General features: G+C 35.3%; 2 pseudogenes; one reads left to right on the forward strand and one right to left on the reverse strand.

Moving 5' to 3' along the window:
* Nucleotides 1–188: 188 nt before the first annotated feature.
* LOC148942820 (histone H3-like) lies at nt 189–666 on the forward strand (annotated as a pseudogene).
* Nucleotides 667–1,262: 596 nt separating this feature from the next.
* LOC148942821 (histone H2B-like) lies at nt 1,263–4,844 on the reverse strand (annotated as a pseudogene).
* Between the last annotated feature and the right edge of the window lie 8,493 nt (nt 4,845–13,337).

The raw sequence follows: 13,337 nt of genomic DNA on the forward strand, positions 1-13,337 counted from the left end.
CAAAAAAAAACTAGTTTCTGAGATTTCAAGATGGACATATTACGGACATATTATAGACAAAATATGGACGTAATTTGGCTGAAAAGGACACATTTTCAGATGCTAAAGGGACATATTCATTGACCAAAAAGTTGGCAATCCTATTAGCAATGTGTTCCTATGTTCATTCTATCAACGAGAGGCAAACTATCAATATGGCTAGAACAAAATAAACTGCGAGAAAATCAACGGGCGGAAAGGCACCTAGAAAGCAGCTTGCGACCAAGGCAGCACGTAAGTCGGCTCCTGCTACTGGTGGGGTAAAAAAACCGCACAGATACAGGCCCGGAACCATAGCCCTGAGAGATATGTCGCTATCAAAAGAGTACCTAACTCTTAATAATAAAATTGCCCTGTCAGAGGCTTGTGCGAGAGATTGCTCAGGATTTCAAAACTGACTTGAGGTTCCAGAGCTCGGCTGTGATGGCAATACAAGAAGCCAGCGAGGCGTATCTGGTTGGACTTTTTGAGGACACCAACTTGTGTGCCATTCATGCCAAGAGGGTGATCATCATGCCAAAAGATATTCAACTTGCCCGTCTTATCCGTGGCTAGAGAGCTAGCCACGGCTTTTTCTCGTCAATAGCTAATTCTACGCAACTGCATCCTAACCAACGGCCCTTTTAAGGGCCACTATATGGTTTAAACAAACACGCGAAATAACGTTAAACAGTCCTAGTATTCCTTCGGAAAAAAAGGTATGACTCAAGGGGTACAATAAAAAAAAGGTCAAATTAATCAGATATACGTGAAATTATGGTAAAAATGAGTCATAGATTCGGCGTGGCATTCAACAAGATCCAAATCATATAAAAGTAAGCATACAAAAGCCAATTTAGGCTAGCCTAAGAAATCCAAAAATACTCCAGAAAATTAACAAATCCTGACGGGGGTCACGGGCCTATAAAAATGTTTTCTATGGTTTTTGATGGAATGTCATGAAAAAGCCGCGGCCCCCTTTTCTATTCTCTTCAACTATTTGTCAATACATATTACTTTCTATACAAGCCAATTGGGACCTGCCTCCGAAACAGGCGATTTTGAAAATTGAAGCTTTTTTTATGGTTTAGTATTGGTTCTTGTTACCCAAGATTTCGCAAATTAAGGCCAAAGAGCAATGACAGTTATTTGAGAGCAGAACATTTAAAATAAGGTGGTAGCCCTTAAAAGGGCTGTTTGGGAGGGCCCGGCTGATTGGGCGGTAATAGGCGGTGGAAATCCCTTTATTTGGACCTTGTGTATTTTGTTACAGCTTTAGTGCCTTCACTAACAGCGAGCTTGGCAGGTTCCCCGGGTAGGAGTAGCCTCACAGCAGTTTGAACCTCTATGCTAGTGATGGTGGACCTCTTGTTGTAGTGAGCAAGACAAGAGGCTTCCGCGGCAATACTTTCAAAGATATCGTCGACAAAGCTATTCATGATGCTCATTGCCTTGCTAGAAACATCGGTGTCAGGGTGTACTTGCTTGAGAACTTTGTAAATGTAAATGGCGGAGCTTTCCTTCCTCTTTCGTTTCTTTTTCTTATCAGTTTTAGTGATGTTTTTGACGCCTTACCAGCTTTCTTTGCTGCTTTTCCTGAAGTTTTTGGAGCCATGTTAAATGAAGCCTTGACAAAATCCAAAGTCGTATCTTGCGGCTGGCGCTCTGTATAACAAAAAGCCGTTAGCAATGTGCAGGGTTGATACCAATGTTAAGTTCGTACCATTTTTGGTATGTTTTAAATAAAACGGTACGTTTTACGTTACGGTCCTAAAAACATTACTTTTTTTTACGCTTTTGAATTTATGTTACAATTATGTTACGCTTTTGAATAATTAGTAAGTTTCAATTTTCTGAATTATCTATTTATTTTTTCCCCGTGAAAAAAGCCGCTGTTCCCATTTTAACTACACTGACATGAGAATCGACATTCCTTCACATCGCAGTCATTTAATCTTATCACACAATCACTCAGTTATTAGGATGAGATATACCCACTTCACCTAATCACATAGTAAGTTAAGATAACATTCTCTCTCATGAGCATAAGATTGTCATTTGTTTAGTGACAAGTGACAATAGTGAGTTAGTCACCTCACCAACTTTCAATTTCATCAGTGTTGAGTTTGAACCTTGTTCCGTCAACAGTCATACTGAAATTATATGGAGAAGGAGCTAGCTTGAGTCAGGAAGGGAAATGTATAATAAAAACAGTTATATAGTAATAAAAGCTATTTTTTATAAAATCTTTTTAAATAAGTGATTATAAGATGATATGGTACTTGTCAATTAGCTGGTACACACGCGAGAAGTCAAGTTTGGATAATGCTAATGAAATAAAATAAAATATGATGAAAATGTAATAGTTTAGAAACAAATTTGGGCTATATATTTGCATATCAGGGGGGTGGGGGCTAAAGCATAGTATATATTAAATACGTAACCTAACCTAGGTACTTTTTCCCCCTAGACCCCAGAAAACAATAGTTTATATATTGTAAATGCAATGACAAACCACGCTTTGTGATCCAACTCTCTATTGACTGATACCCGTTTGACTAGTTTCCTTTAGCATCTGTCTTGCGTGTGTACAAGCTAATTGACAAGTGCCGATGATATATATATATATATATATATATATATATATATATATATATATATATATATATATATATATATATATATATATATATATATATATATATATATATATATATATATATATATATATATATATATATATATATATATATATATATATATATATATATATATATATATATATATATATATATATATATATATATATATATATATATATATATATATATATATATATATATATATATATATATATATATATATATATATATATATATATATATATATATATATATATATATATATATATATATATATATATATATATATATATATATATATATATATATATATATATATATATATATATATATATATATATATATATATATATATATATATATATATATATATATATATATATATATATATATATATATATATATATATATATATATATATATATATATATATATATATGATATATATATATTGCTGGGGTTCCACCCCTCTTTCTTTTCATTTCAGATAAATGACCTTTTTGCCTTTTCTTAATTGTATTTGTTTGTAGTATAATTGCAAAAGACGGGTTAAATTCCCGTTACTAAGTGATAGTTGTATTGCAATAGGTAAGCTTTGAACCAAGTTTTATTTTTTTACTTCCTGGTTTGGGAGTCATTGAAAGATAAATCTAAGAGTTAGAATTGGGTTTGAATGGGGATGTAGCTGATTGGCTGGGCCAAGCCCAGGTCCACCCATATGAACAGTTGTGTAAAGATTATTATTATTTTTTAGTCTATGATTTGACCCCGTTTGGGGAAATAGTCTGCGTTTTGACCCCGTTTGGAGAAGGATATATCGATTGTCATATCTGACCCTTTTGGAAGAATACAAGTAAGGTACTTTCTACAAACCGTGTACTATTTTCCGTAAACCAGACAGGGTAGGAATAAAACTACGAGGTACCGTCATTATTATATGGACTATTATTATTGTTATTGTTATTGTTATTGGTGCATTATTATTGTTACCTCCAAGGAGAGAGTTAAGAGATTTTCTAGCCGTAACCCAAGGCGGGTACATTTGGCTTTAGAAAGTGGCTATTTGACCACTCGATCGCGTTACCATACCCTGGGACAGGGTATACTGTTAATAGGGTAGTACTAAACCCAATATTTGCTGAACCGGTGTGGTAGACACGGGCATAGCATGATAATTTGGGTCTGGGGCTATCTCCTTCAATGAGTGATGACACCCGTATATTACCACGCCAGTGGCGTTGTGGCCTACCAGTATAACACTGGTGGCAAAACACCACAAACAGTGGTGCCAGCGGTAGCTAGCACTACGAACATTGGTGGCAGCAAGAACAGGAATTATTAACAGCGTTGATAATAAAAGAATTCTACGTTTTTGAAGAGACAAGTAATTTAGCCTACAAAAGTAGCCTATTGTGGTTACAGAGGCTACATATAAAACACCGCAAAGGGAAATTTTTATCTGAGCTGTGCCTAGTCGGATAATAATAAGTAACAAAATTTAAGAATCAATAGATCACGCGAATAATTAACTTGTAAGACAAGGAAGGCTGCACCACCCACATAGAATCGGCATATTAAAAGGAAACAATTTTTTGCGAGAGACCGGAAGTTAAATGGATAAAAGAATTTTCATTTACACTGAAGAGGTAATTTCAGTTAACAAAATTCTGAAATTATGTTGGACAGAGATGAGATTAACTCAATATCGAGAAGGGCGAGTGAAGCCCATAGAAAAAGTAGGAAAATAGAAAGAAAGGCTAATATGGAGGCTTTTGAGAGAGAGCAGAGAGAATATGAGGGGAAAATGCAGGCTGAGAAAGATCAAATTAGAAAGAATAGAAAAGAAGACGAAAGGGCTAGAGTAGCCTATAAAGAAAGAGACATGAAAGAAAAGAAACGAAGAAGTGGAGAAGAAAAGGCCCAGTTGGAGGCTTTTGAGAGAGATCAACCTAAAAATTTCTGGCTTTCGGATGTATGGAGACAAACTAACCTCAAAAAGGTGATCTATAGATTAAATAATCGTTCTTAAAATTTTAGAAACAAATATTTTCTAAAAAGAATTTTGTATAAAGATATTAATCATAGCAATACGGAGCTTTTGTTAAGAGTATCCGAACTCAACGGAACAAGCAAGGTAGAAGATAATGCTTTCAAAATCCTTACGGAGGCTGATAAAAAGGACTTAGAAATATATGAAAAAATTGTTAATGAAAACGAAAGGAAGCAAATATACAACTTCGCTGTTTTGTACAAGGCGTACAAAACAGCACTTAGAGAAAATTTTCAACCCTACGAAGAGTTAAATAAGAACAGTCGTGTAAATATTATTATTATTTTTTAGTCTATGTTTTGACCCCGGTTGGGGAAGGAGTCTGCGTTTTGACCCCGTTTGGGGAAGGATATTTCTGTTGTTATATGTGACCCTTTTGGAAGAATACAAGTAAGGTATTTTCTACAAACTGTGTACTATTTTCCGTAACCCAGGCAGGGTAGGAATAGAACTACGAGGTACCGTCATTATTATATGGACAGGGAGGTTTGTTACCTCCAAGGAGAGAGTTAAGAGATTTTCTAGCCGTAACCCAAGGCGGGTAAATTTGGCTTTAGAAAGTGGCTATTTGACCACTCGATCGCGTTACCATACCCTGGGACAGGGTATACTGTAAATAGAGTAGTACCAAACCCGATATTTGCAGAACCGGTGTGGTAGACACGGGCATAACATTATAATTTGGGGCCGGGGCTTTCCCCTCCAATAAGTGGTGGCACCCGTATATTACCCCGCCAGTGATGTTGTAGCCTACCAGTATAATGCTGGTGGCATAACTCAACGAACATTAGTACCAGTAGTAGCTAGCACTACGAACATTGGTGGCAGCAAGAACAGGAATTATTAACAGCGTTCATAATAAAAGAATTCTAGGTTTTTGAAGAGACAAGTAATTTAGACTACAAAAGTAGCCTATTGTGGTTACAGAGGCTATATATAAAAAACCGCAAAGGGAAATTTTTATCTGAGCTGTGCCTAGTCGGATAATAATAAGTAACAAAATTTAAGAATCAATAGATCACGCGAATAATTAACTTGTAAGACAAGGAAGGCTGCACCACCCACATAGAATCGGCATATTAAAGAAGCAGTTTTTCGCGAGAGACCGGAAGTTAAATGGATAAAAGAATTTTCATTTAGACTGAAGAGGTAATTTCAGTTAACGAAATTCTGAAATTATGTCGGACAGAGATTAGATTAACTCAATATCGAGAAGGGCGAGTGAAGCCCATAGAAAAAGTAGGAAAATAGAAAGAACGGCTAATATGGAGGCCTTTGAGAGAGAGCACCGAGAATATGAGGGGAAAATGCAGGCTGAAAAAGATGAAATTAGAAAGAATAGAAAAGAGGACGGAAAGGCTAGAGTAGCCTATAAAGAAAGAGACATCAAAGAAAAGAAACGTAGAAGTGGAGAAGAAAAGGCCCAGTTGGAGGCTTTTGAGAGAGATCGACCGAAAAATTTCTGGTTTCCGGATATATGGAGACCAACTAACCTCAAAAACGTTAGCTCTAGATTAAATAATCGTTCTTAAAATTTTAGAAACCAATAGTTTCTAAAAAGAATTTTGTCTAAAGATATTAATCATAGCAATACGGAGCTTTTGTTAAGAGTAGCCGAACTCAACGGACCAAGCAATGCAGAAGATAATGCTTTCAAAATACTTACGGAGGCTGATAAAAAGGACTTAGAAATATATGAAAAAATTGTTAATGAAAACGAAAGGAAGCAAATATACAACTTCGCTGTTTTGTACAAGGCGTACAAAACAGCACTTAGAGAAAATTTTCAACCCTACGAAGAGTTAAATAAGAGGGTTGACAAATTTCAGATGGAAATTATTTGTTGGGTTCTTCGATTAATTAAGAAAAATTCTAGACCGCAAAAAGTATATACCTCTACTTTACATAAAATAGTAGAAGAGAAAATAGAGGAGGATAGACAAGAACGCATAGAGGCTGAAAGAAAAGCCAGAGAGCGAAAAGAGGAGGAAGATAGGAAACAAAGAGAGAAAGATAAAAGAGAAAAAGAGGAAGAAAGACAGGCCCGTAGGGAGGCCGATAAAAAATATTACTAGGATGTCGCAAAAACAATTGACAGACTAATGAAAACTCGTTGGGGAAATTCGCAAAGTGACGTTTTATCACAAGTTACTTATAGGCCGTCAGATAGCCATAATAATTTGTCTAAGAATCAATTACGAGAAAACGAAAATTACCAAACATTAAACACTTTTACGAGAAAATATACAACTCCGTTAACTACGGGGGGAGGTGAACCGGCCCTTAAAACAAATTGTGAGGCTGTGCCACCCTATCGGAAAAAAGAAATGCTTGATAGTCAAAATGATGGTAATCTGGTAAAAATTGATTTCTCGGAGCCTTTTTCTAAAAATTGCCATAATAAAGAAAAGAAAGTAACCTATAAGAGATTGAATTGGGCTATAGCACATAATCAAGGAAATATTGACGAGTTTGTGAAATCACATAAAATAGAAGGAAAATCAAACGGAAAATTGACCGAAATGGTAATTGACTCAGGAAATGAGCAAACTTTTGTGCGAATCGACCTAATTGAAAAGACGGAAATAGACCATAAAAATAATATTAAAACATTATATTATTATGGAGATAAGCACCAATGCCCGTCTGCTTGGGTAAGAATAGAAATTGCAAAGAAGGACGGTACGGTCCAGAGAAAAACGATAAAAGTAGGGTTAGTGCTATCCCATGCTATCAGTGGATGTTTTACTAGGAGGATACTTTGGAGATATCTTTGCAGAAAATAGAAAACTTGAGAATACTTTTAATGAATATGAGACGCTAACAACTACAGGTCAGAATGAAACGCTGATTGTACCAGAGAATAAGGAGACGAAATTTATTGTACGTGCGTTTCCTCGGAAAGTTCGAGAAATTTTAGTAGAATATGAAAAACCAAATGTCGGAGTTCAATTCCCATTTGATAACGAACTATTTGTTTCGGCGGTAAGAATAAAGAAGACTAAAAGAGAGAAAAGATATATTAAACGGATCTACAATGAAGTTATGCAGTCAAAGATGGTGGACACTGGAGTCCAAATCAGATTTAATGATGATTTAGTATTTCGCAAGAAAGACAAAATTAAGAAATGTAGAGATGAAATGAGGAGCGTAAAAAGGAGAGATTTGGACTTTCAGCCTGCTGTGGCGAAAAACAAAAACATGTTGGATGGGCTGTGTCTTAAAAAACATAGATAACAAGGGGGAAAAAGAGGTCAAAGACCCATGGGGAATAAAAGAAGATGGTTACAAAAGAGAGATGAATGACCTACAACGGGTTGGGGGAAAGTCAGGAAATATGGAATGTCAAATCGGATTGGAAAGATTTGGGAAAGAATCTGATATTGGTCTGATCAACTCAAAAGAGGTTTTGTTCTTTTATGAGGGGGAGGAATCCCTTGGGGAAGATACCCTGTGGGAAGACGTGAAAGATAGCCCTTTTCCTCAATGCACAACTGGCGGACAAGTTGTGATCCCTTTACTGAAGCCTTGTCTTTCCAGTCTTCAATATTATTTTCATCCCTCATCGCCGAGCATTATTCATTCGATTATTTTACGGGAGGGAACCCAGAAAAAAGGCGATTCGTGGTTCACTCAAAATTTTACTACATTCCCAGTACCCTTATCGTTTTCACAGGCCTTTGCATTTTTAGCCTTAGATTATATGAAATTATGCCAAGGGGCAATTTACTTTTTGATCGAGATTTGGGGTTGTTTCCACAGATGGAAATTAAAAAGCTAGGGCAGCCAATTGTTCACGATGACTGGCATCATCGAAATTACCAGGAACTGATTCTCTGCTCCTCTCAAATGAAAATTCGTGAGAGCGAAGAATTTTTTTTTGTTTTTGATTGTGCTACGCACAATGATTGTCTACGAATCTTGAAGATTTCAACTTTCAAACATTAATGCGGATGCTATACGATTTAGACCATGGTGGTCCTACAGTAGAGACGTGTCGAGGACGACTATTTCAGTGCCAAGCGATGGAAGTAGTAGCACAGACAATGGTAGAAGACACAGACACTGGAGAAGGCTTGGATTTTGTAAAATTGAATTTAAATTTTTATGTTTGTAAGGGTGGACAAAGATAGCACGTGGGTGGTCATTTTTCTTACAGGGAGAGGTGTTGGGGTTCCACCTCTGTTTCTTTTCCTTTCAGATAAATGACCTCTTTTCCTTTTCTTAATTACATTTGCTTATAGTATTTTTTCAAAAGACAGGTTAAATTCCCGTTACTAAGCGATAGTGGTTTTGTAATAGGTAAGCTTTGAACCAAGTTTTATTTTTTTACATCCTGGTTTGGGAGTCATTGAAAGATAAATCTAAGAGTTAGAATTGGATTTTAATGTAGATGCAGCTGATTGGCTCGACCAATCGGAGGTCCACCCATATGAACAGTTGAGTAAAGATTATTATTATTTTTTAGTCTATGTTTTGGCCCCGGTTGGGGAAGGAGTCTGCGTTTTGACCCCGTTTGGGGAAGGATATTTCTATTGTTATATGTGACCCTTTTTGGAAGAATACAAGTAAGGTATTTTCTACAAACTGTGTACTATTTTCCGTAACCCAGGCAGGGTAGGAATAAAACTACGAGATACCGTCATTATTATGTGAACAGGGAGGTTTGTTACCTCCAAGGAGAGAGTTAAGAGATTTTCCAGCCGTAACCCAAGGCCGGTATATTTGGCTTTAGAAAGTGGCTATTTGACCACTCAATCGCGTTACCATACCCTGGGACAGCGTATACTGTAAATAGGGTTGTACCAAACCCGATATTTGCAGAACTGGTTTGGTAGAGACGGGCATAGCATGTACACAGTTTGTAGAAAATACCTTACTTGTATTCTTCCAAAAGGGTCACATATAACAACAGAAATATCCTTCCCCACACGGGGTCAAAACGCAGACTCCTTCCCCAACCGGGGTCAAAACATAGACTAAAAAATAATAATAATCTTTACACAACTGTTCATATGGGTGGACCTCCGCTTGGCCCAGCCAATCAGCTACATCTACATTCAAACCCAATTCTAACTCTTAGATTTATCTTTCAATGACTCCCAAACCAGGAAGTGAAAAAATAAAACTTGGTTCAAAGCTTACCTATTGCAAAACCACTATCGCTTAGTAACGGGAATTTAACCTGTCTTTTGAAAAAAACAAGGCATAAAAATATTCAATGACTTTCACACCTAAGGGGTTTGAAATTGCGTTCAAAGTACCCATGTTACCATAATAGCTATTTCAAGATCTCCTATCTAATTTTTAGGTGTTAAAATTTTTATCAGCCCAATTGTAATTGATGAAAAAACAGGGGAAGAAGATGAATATTATATCATTAAAAAAATCGAAAGGCACGTTTTACCTTTCCCAGTTCCCTAGAAAATTTTTTCTGTGTAACGCAACGCCTTTTAGATTACTGCGACTGAGTGACTGAAGCTCCCAATAAAGGAACACATAATTAAAGGCAAAAGAAGAACATTAAAGGAATACAAATATTAACTATTACAGCTCGTGAAAAAGGGAGAGATCATAAGCATACAAGATTTTAAAATAAAAGTTCAAAATAGGGATAAAATCCTTTTTAATAGACAGTGTATAGAAAATTCCCAAAAAATGCCAGATATTTCGGTCACATATACAGCGACTGTCATCAGTAGTAAAACTAAACTAAAACAATTTAAAATAAAAGTTTATATACGAAATCAAATAAAACTACATATTGTTTAATTATCTAATTCTTTTCAAAGCAAAGGCGGAAGCTAGCCTCTTTGACCCTCTTGGATTCGGTTCATTAGCGTTCAATGATATAATATTTGGACAAAGGTCAACTACATTGGGTGAGTTGAACTTTACTCTATCAGAATTTAATAAATTATCATAGATAGAGTTCCGACCAAACTTACCTGTATCCCCATTCAAAGCAATATTCTTGAATAAGATTTTCTTTATTTCAAGAGTTTCACGAAAATTTTGCTTTAAACCCCGATCCCTAGAAATCAAAGAGACATTCTCGAACAAAATAATAAAATCCAAATGTTATATCACTGAACACTAATGAAACCAAAACAAGAAGGTCAAAAGAGGCTAGCTTCCGCCTTTGCTTTGAAAAGAATTATAGATTTAAACAATATGTATTTTTTTTAGTTCGTATATAAACTTTTGTTTTAAATTGTTTTAGTTTAGTTTTACTACGGATGACGGTCACTGTATATGTGACCGAAATATCTGGCATTTTTTGTGAATTTTCTATGCACTGTCTATTAAAAAGGATTTTATCCCTATTTTGAACTTTTATTTTATCGTCATGGAAAGGCAGTGTGATCTCCGAAATTATCTATAAGATTTTAAAACCTAACTTTTTAATAGTTACCCTATATCGTATAATTGTCCACCGACATGAAGAAATATAGGTTGTGTTCTGTCAGGAACACGGCAACTGACGTGAGAAACGGAAAAAGTAAGAGAATTAGGTAAAGAAAGAGGTGATTGTTGTTAATTGCTCCAACTATTTATGGTATATACATTAACTTATAATGATTTATCTATCTAAAAAAAATCACCTACTAATTCATATTTTCTACAGAACACTTTCCTAAGACGTCAATATATCTTTTTGTTCTGCAAAATCCTTGACACCCTACTCGTCAACAAGAACGTAGCTTAGCTTTGTAGCCTATATGGAGTCTAACTAATCCAATTAAACTGAAAAATTACATTTTTAGTTGATATCCTTCTCGTAAGTTCAAGCAATATATTTAATAACTCGAGATACAACGAAATACAAGAATTTTTAAGCAGGGTATAACGTTTCTTTTGTATATGATATTAAGTCTTGTTTAAAAACTTTTGCCAAAAATAAGTTAGATGGCACGAATTTTTAGCACCGATAGCTAGATTCTTCTACTGACCATATTCCTGTCGAACGCCACAAGGCAGCAACTATAAATACAAAATTCATATTTAGTCAAAACATCACCACCCACGGATTAGTTTGGTTGATCCCACCGTGTCTTCGTCATGTTCAGCAATTTCGGATTGGTCAGAACAACTAATTTTCAAATTGAAACTTTTACGTCAAACGATTTATAGCAAGTTCATTTTAGGAAATACAAACAGATTTTTAAATTTTTACGACAAAATGTACCTTTGATCACCAAATTAGATTATTATATCTAACCAGCGACGACAGTGAGGAAAATATAACCTTTCATAAAGCATTTAACATCTATTTGCACTATGTAGTAGGTGAGGTACTACCTAAAGTAATCATATAGTCTATGTGTAGTGCCTAATGCGCAGTACCCTTCTCCGTCACTATCTTCACTGATTATATATGTGTCATTCTTCTCTATTCTATGTATTCTAGCAGCACTTATTTTTACATTATTCCACATGCCATTCATACACATACATATACAACATGCATTCTACTTTCATAAAATACACACATAATTAGTATTCTTTTACAAGGAAAAATATCTCGCTGTAGCCTTGAAGGATGCAAAGCAACTCTGATTTATTTTTAAAATTGGAATTGTATCCAATATATTCCCATACAGGGGGTGAAATTTATATTTTCAAAAGAAGCTCTAGTCATATTTCTAAATGAATGTACCAGATTTAGTGAAATACCTAGTGTATCGTCCCTATTGAGATTATTATCAATGGGGGGAAAATCGAAGAAAGAGGGAAGTACATTATTGAGATACTAACTTGATAATACCTATTTTTTGAAATAACAAGGGGTTTACACTTAATGTAAAATTCATTAATATTATGAGCAATCAAAGTCTTGGGTGACAAAAAATTTTGCAGCTTCTTTTAGATTTTTTTGTATTTTTTTGTATTTTATAAGTGATGTCGCGACAATTTTACCGCTTAAGGTAAACACCATGCAACCACATTTTGCCAAAAGCGTAGCCATATCAGATTACTTATGAAAAGGTGGCATTGGTGAACAACGCTGCCACATTTAGCATAGTGGTATAAACCAATTCCAAACTAAGGAAGAGGTTCTAGACAAAAAAAAAGCAATGAGCCCTCGAATATGCAAAATATTTATTGAATGTGACAGAGCTGAAATGCGATTGTAATTTCAAGCTCTTCATTATAATACCCTTCTTGTTGAGAAGTTTCACAGCGAAACATTTCACAAAAAGTTCAATAATTGCTTGCTCCTTTAGTTGGATGAAATTACAATGAAACAAAAAATCATTGATTTACTCTATAGTAGATTACTGTGCCTAAAAGGTGGCCGAGTTGGTGAATTATAAATGCTGACTTCGAATCACAGAGATTTCAGCTTTGACTCTTGACGTTAAAGTCTAAGAAAGCAAACTTTGATGCATAAATTTTCAAAGGTACGAGAGCTTACTACAACTGCTTTGCATGGGGCCACTCTAACTGCTTCAAGATTAAACCAGTTTCAACTCAGGCTCTGATTCCAGAGCGCTGGTAATCATCATAGCTACAACACTTGAGGTAAAATAGTTTTAAAGGTCATACAACGCGAAACTAAAGTCACATAACCGATGCTTCCGAATGTGGTTCCATTCAATCAATCTTCATCTCTTATCGGCAGT

Source organism: Artemia sp. Qi Xiang Cuo, chromosome 16 (assembly GCF_049724085.1).
Source record: "Artemia sp. Qi Xiang Cuo chromosome 16, ASM4972408v1, whole genome shotgun sequence".
NCBI lineage: Eukaryota > Metazoa > Arthropoda > Branchiopoda > Anostraca > Artemiidae > Artemia > Artemia sp. Qi Xiang Cuo.